Source organism: Orcinus orca, chromosome 5 (assembly GCF_937001465.1).
Source record: "Orcinus orca chromosome 5, mOrcOrc1.1, whole genome shotgun sequence".
NCBI classification, from domain to species: Eukaryota; Metazoa; Chordata; class Mammalia; order Artiodactyla; family Delphinidae; genus Orcinus; species Orcinus orca.
Genome location: NC_064563.1, coordinates 76,559,397 through 76,566,483, shown reverse-complemented (window position 1 = coordinate 76,566,483; position 7,087 = coordinate 76,559,397).

Here is a 7,087-nt window from a genome sequence, read left to right as displayed (position 1 = left end):
TACTGAGCTGAAGCCTTTAGGAGTTGGAACTTTGAATCTGAAACTATTTATTTCAAACTTCTCAAAGTTCCTTGGTTAAACATGAATGGAGAGAAGGCCTCAGCAATTAACATAATAGCATAAAAGGAATTAATAATAATGTTTCTCATGCCAGTCTTCTTATTTTTAAAAAACCTCTTATTTCCCCTGAAGATTTGTAACACTATTATTAGAGTTGGGTTTTTTTTAATTATATAAATAATTACTTGTCTAAGGATAATTGTTCCTCTCTCGCTCTCAATTATGTTCAATTTACTAAACCAGACTACAAAGTTTTTCTTTAGTAAAGTTGGGAAACAGAGCATCTGAAAACATTTTACTTCAGGGAATGATATTCTGGTAAGTTTTCCTGAAGATGACATTTTCATTAGCACTGCTAATGAACTATGCTTATTCCTTTGGGAAGCCATGATTTATTAAAAGAATTAAAAGTTTGAAAAAACACTAAAAGAATTGAACTCATTCATTTTGATGACTACGGTATTTGCAATAGAAAAATTAGTGAGTATTCCCTAAAGTTGTGGTGGCTTTTAAACACTGCATAATTCTAGGTATTGCCATCAGGAAAGCATTGCACCGATGCTCATTAGAAGGATAATGTCATTATAATAGCTTTACTCTGAGGCATAAACTAGTTAAATGAAGCACCAGAAAAAGAAAGGCAAAGTTTGTTTAGTGAATCAATCTTGTTCTAAAGTTTGGTGACTCTACATCAGGCCAGAAAGAAATGCAGCTAGTGGCTTAATTTGAAGAATCTTCCAAGGAAATGCTGCAAGAGCATACAACTCTTATAATTGGTCCCTAGGCTTCATTATGTCTTGTTCATGAAGCTGTCTGTTCACACTTAGCTTTGCAAGTTAATTGTGAACAAATCAGGAGAGAATAAAAACTCAAACAATACAGCATTGAGGAAGATCTTTTTGGATCAGTGCTTTTGATTCCCTTCTTTACATTGTGACCTTATACTGGAAACTTGGGTGTGACTGGTGCTCTTCTGGTCCAAAGTACCAGGAGGTTCAGATCAGGTTAAGGTCAAGCTCAGTGCAGGCTGACTCTGAGGTCAGCTTACTGACATGTCCTCTTTTAGGCTGGTGTTGCTTGAGGAACACAGGTTACTGGAGGTGAGTAGAGCTATTCTCCAAAGCCAAACCAGTTGGCTAGTCAGCAAAATTGTGCTGTTTGTTTGATCTGTGTTCTGAGCACAGAATCCTGTTGAATGCCGTTTAAATTTGGTCATGGAGAGAAGATGGTGCAGGAGTGAGCAAGGGAAACTCCTCTTCAGAGAAAGCTCTTACCCCAGAATCTTCTATACTCAAGGAGGAGACTGCTTCAAAATTTATAACTATGGTCTTCTTAAATGTGAAAGATAGGTTTCTGAAGAAGTGATGAGGTCAGGGGGGTTTATTTTAAGACTTCAGCCAGCCCTGAGCTAGTGCTGGTAGCAAGAGAACTGCATTGGTCCTTCTGCCCCTCCTGTCCAAGGAACCTGGTACAGGATGCTCTTGGGGATGGTGCCAGTGGATAGTGCCTTTGGTGGCTCTAGAAGGAGGCTGGATCTCAGGAGGTCCTAGAGCTTGGTCAATGCATCAAACTCAGTTGTCAGTGAAAAGGTTGCTCACCTTCAAGTAGGAAATGTGAAAGCCTTAGCAACAAGAAAGCCTTAATTCTTCAATAGGTCAATTCAGTTCAAGCAATATTTAATCGTGCCTATTATGTACCAGGCACTGTGACCACACAGATGAAAATGACGGAGTTCTTACCCTCAAGGAACTTTTGGTTAAATGAAAGAAGTCAATATAGATACCTTAGGTATACTGTGATATGTAGTAAGAAAGCAAACCCTGTGCTGAGCCCTGAAGGATAAATTAGCTGAAGGAAGAAAGGTGGCAGTAGTTTCCAGGATGGAAAGAGGAGGATGAAAGTCAGCAACAAGGCATGGGAAATTCAGAGGCAAGCTAGGTACAGGGAGGGTCCTTCCTATTATCACAGATTTAGATTCCTCTGTTTTCTGAGAAGAGAAGTCTGAGTCTCTTTAGGCACAAGTGGTCGGGTGATGACCTGCACAGTCAGAAGCTGTATTCAGCACCTCACTGAAGTTGCTGCTGAAGCGTGTACTATGTCCTCCTGCACAGAGGGCTGGGATTTGGCCTTCACCCTTTCCTCCTTCCTCCCCCATGAGCTTCTCACATCTTCTGACATTTCTCTGTCAATCTTATATCCCTCCCTTTTCTTTGCTTTCCCCTTGAACTTCTCGAAAATGACCTCATTTCGTAAGGCAGGGAATTCTGAGCTGAATTCAGGTCTATAACATGGTCCCACTGGTGAGATACCTTGGAGTTCCCAACATCCTTTGCTCCCAGGGTACATAAGCACCCTGCTATCAGGCTAGTATTTGGGAAGTGATCCCATCAAGTGGGTGTTCTAGGAAGACAGCCTAATTGAGAAGCAGACTGAAAGGGGTGGAAGGCACAGGGAGGATGGGAGGAAGGGAGAGAAGGGGGCTCTGAGGGCCTGATCTTCCTCGGTGAGCAACTGCTCTCTCACAGTCCTGCTCTTTCTGCAGATCCAAGCTGACCTGCAGAGGGATTATTAACTTCTGGACTCGGAAGAATAGACTGACACGGTTACCAAAGTATTCTTGAAAAATTTGCCATCGGATGGAGTGAACCTTAGAATTACTTTTTCTCCATTAACATTTTCTTCTAGTTTATGTGCTCACTAAGAAACATTAGAAAACAGAAAAGTACCAGGAAAAAGACAAAAATTAACCCAAATTGCACACCCCAAAGATAACTACTAACATTTGCTCTAGATATTTCCAGTCTTTTCCATGCATATATATTTTTCTCACAGAAATAGTATCCTACATGTTGTTTTGTAGCCTCTTTATTTAAAGGGAATTTACATTTATTTTTCAGCTTCAAAGGGGCTTAACGATAATGACAGAAAATTAAGGATCTGTATGAGTGATATGTACTTCTTGGAAAATGGGTGGTACAATTCAATTAATGGGTTAAACATTAGACATTGCAGTATTAGCCTTTTATAAAGATGTTTACTGGTTTAAGATGATCACTAAACATACATCATATGTCTACACAAACATACATCCTCTTACCAGGAAATCAGGAGATCTGAGTGATACTGTCAATATTCTGCCCTCAACTCAATAAGTAGTCTTAAGCAAATCAACTCAATATTGCTTTTCTAGATAAAGTCAAATTCTTAAACATCGTGTATGAGGTCCTCTATTGTCTGGTCCATCCAGCTATATGGAATCACATGTAGTTCCCAGAATATACCATGCTTTCCTGTGCTTGTTGTTTTGTTTTTTTGCCTGAAACTTTCTTTCCATATGCCTTATTAATTCCTCCTTGCCTTTGAAAAAAATTTAATTATGGTAAAGTACATATAACATTAAAATTACCGTCTTAATCATTTTAAAGTGTATAGTCCAATCTCCAGAATCCTTTTTCTCTTGCAAAACTGAAACTCTATGCCCAATGAACGACAACTCTTCCTTCCCTCCTCCCCCCAGCTCTTGGCAACCATCATTCTACTTTCTGTCTCTATGAATTTGACTACCTTAAGTGCCTCTTGTAAATGGAATCATACAGTATTTGTCTTTTTGTGACTGGCTTATTTCATTTAGCATAATGTTCTCAGGTTCATTTATATTGTAGCATACGTCAGGATTGCCTTCCTTTTTAAGGTTGAATAATATTTCATTGTATGCATATACCACATTTTATTTATCTATTCATCTGCCAGTGGACACTTGGGTGGCTTCTACTTTTTGGCTGTTGTGAGTAAAGCTGCTGTGAACGTGGGTGTACAAATATCTCTTCAAGATTCTGCTTTCAGTTTTGCGGGGTATATATCCAGATGTGGAATTGCTGGATTACATGGTAATTGTTTTTGTAGCCTCCTTTTTAAACTTTGCTTTTTTATACTTCTTTTCCCCACATTAATAATAAGCCACACTTTACCAAAATGGCTTTTATTATCCCTGGAGGATTTTTTTTCAAATGACATGCTTATTTAAAGCGTTGCTTCCAATTTTCCATTATTAATAACAATGCTAGATGAATAAATATTCATTCATACGATGAATTCCTAGAAGTGGAATTGCTAGGTTAAGGAGCACACATTTTTAATTTAAGGTTTTGATGCACAGTGTTACAGCACATGCACAAGCTTCTAAAGGCTTCTTTTTATGTTACATCAGCCTCTATTGCCAGTACCCTGTGTCAGCAGGGCAAGGGCCCCAGCTTGAAGATCCTATGGTATCTTTAAACTTTACTCCTAAAGAAAACAAATCTCTATATCAAAATTCTTATTCAGAAGTGAAAGTGTTGCATAAGTCATCAGTCACAAGAAACAAAATGAACGATCAGATCTTGCTGCTTAAATTTTCAATTAATATAAGTGATATCAATTCCATTTTAAAATGGCCCTTCTAAATAAACATGAAAAGTCCCTTCAAGTTTGTATATACTACTTTTCAGTTTATATACCACTTCCAGTTACAGTCTTTATAATTAGTTATCATTTTCCCTGGATTACACATGAAGAAATTAAAAAGAAAGAAAGAAAGAAAGGCACCATGAGAAAGACCCAGCAGAAACAGATGGCAGAAGGAGATGTTCAGACGTAAGTTACAACTAAACAACAAAAAGTTGATTAACATGTTTAAGGAAATGAAGATTTTAAAGAAATAAAATAAATTTAGCAAAAAAATTAAATTAATAAATTTTAAAAAAGAAATTGAGGCCCAGAGACATAACTTGCCTGAGGTCACAGAACTGATAATCTGTGTCTTCTGGTTCCAAGTTCATTGCTGTTCCAATTACAAATGATTTATTTCCAGTCCTTGAGATCTGATCACAATGAGTAAACATAGTATGGACTTTTCTAAGACTTTTTTTTTCCCCCCAAACTGGAAAGGTGGTAATGGTTTGGGGAAGGTCGCTGAAAGCTGTGATTTAATAAGAAGACATTTTGTGGCTGATACATAGTACAGAAATACAAATAGTATTTCTTCCTTCCCTAGGATTGGGTGATGCCCTTCATTATGGTGGTACAGTGTGGTGTTGAGCATGGTGGGCTCCGGGGTCAGCCTGCTTGGATTTGAACCTTGGTTCCACAGCACAAGTTATGTGATCTGAACAAGTTAACCTCTCTGCGCTTTTGTTTCTTCATTTATAAAATGGACATGAACAGCTCCCACCTCACTAGATTATTGTCAAGATTAGACGAGGTAATGTGAGTGCCTGGCACATGCTAATTGCCTGATACATAACAACTGGTATTACTAGTGATGAGGACCTAGGTAATAATGTTCTTTTGTTTTATCCTGGGTAGGAAGGTACGTGGAAGGGGCTGGTGCAGAACAAGGTAAGAGTGAAAACAGCCTTCTCAGATGCTGGCTGATTAAAAAACATAATTAAAGGGCTCCTCTGGTAGACTATCACCGGTTTTCAGAAATTTGATTACGATATGGTCTAATGTAGTTTAATTTGTGTTTGTTCTGTCTTGTGGTTTGTTGAGCTTCGTATATCTATGGGCTTATAGTTTTTGTCAAATTTGAGGTATATTTGGCCATTATTTCTTCAATGATTTTCTGCCTTCCCTTCTGGGACTCTAATTACAAGAAGGTTTAACAGTTTGATATTATCTGACAGATCACTAAGACCTGGTTCAATTTTTCTCCTGCCTTTTTTTCTCTCTTCAGTTTGGAAATGTGCTTCAGTTTGGAAATCTTGCATCGTTATGTTTCTAAGTTTACGGGCCCTTTATTCTGCAGCATGTAATCTGCTATTAATCCAATGAAATCATAATCATTTCAGATATTGTATTTTTCAACTTCACAAAGCTCCATTTTGGTTCTCTATATCTTCCATTTCTCTCCACGAGATATTCATCTTCCATTAAATCTTTGAGCATTAAAGGAGGAGCGACACTGGCTTCTGTCAGAGAAAGATCCAGAACAAGATTCTGCCCACGCAGAAACAACGGCAATAGCGCCTTTCATTTACATAGCACACTGAGGTTCACAAAGCACTTTCACTTCTGTTATCCTCCATAACTTACACAACATCCTTTTCCTGGCAACTGGGACAGGTACTACTATCACCAGGTTACAGATGAGAAAACTGATGCTCAGACATATTTAAGTGACTTGGCCAGAGTCCTATTCGCTCAGAAGTCTAAGAGCCATTGTTAACGTTCTTACTGACCTCTGACATTTTCCGTTCAGGTGTTTAGAAAACAAGCTTAGATTCTCTGCCTCAAGAAATTCTGATGCACACATGACACTGATAGACTCTCAGAGTTCTTTAACCTGCCTCCATCCCTTTGTAAATTTTTTTATGTAAGACTAAAAGATATTTGCTACCACTACCAATTTGTTAGTTCCTCCCAGAGTATAAAAGGCATTGTGCAGTGGATTGGGAGGAGTCAGTAGTGCATTCCTCATAAACTTATTGGCATTTATTAGCAGGGAGTCCACTGATGTCCTATGATGATCCTGGGACATCTAACTCACCTTCAGTCACTAATTAGCCCTTGCATCACTCTATATTGTAGCCTTCATTTTCAACTTTGGAGAACCTGGTCTGAAAATCATTGAATGATTTATACCTAGTGTAGTATAAATTGGACTAAGATTCATTTCTCTTTTTCCTTTTTCAAGAAATTACATCAGCAAATCAGTATCTATATCAGTAGTTTTAAAACTTTTTCTTTTTAGCAGAAGCATACCTTTAAAAAAACAAAATCTTTTTTTTTTTTGGCTGCACACGTGACTTGCAGGACCCCAACCAGGGATGGAACCCGGGCCCCCTGCAGTGGAAGTGTGGAGTCCTAACTACTGGACCACCAGGGAATTCCCATAAAAATAAAATCTCAAGTGGACCCCAACTACATAACACAGATAAAAGTGGAACTGATCTCGTTGAAGAGGGGCGGGGCTGGCAGAGGCGGTGCCACCAGAGCCCTGCCCTTAGATCCCACGTGGGAAACCTGAGGCCCTTCTGCTGAGCCCTAG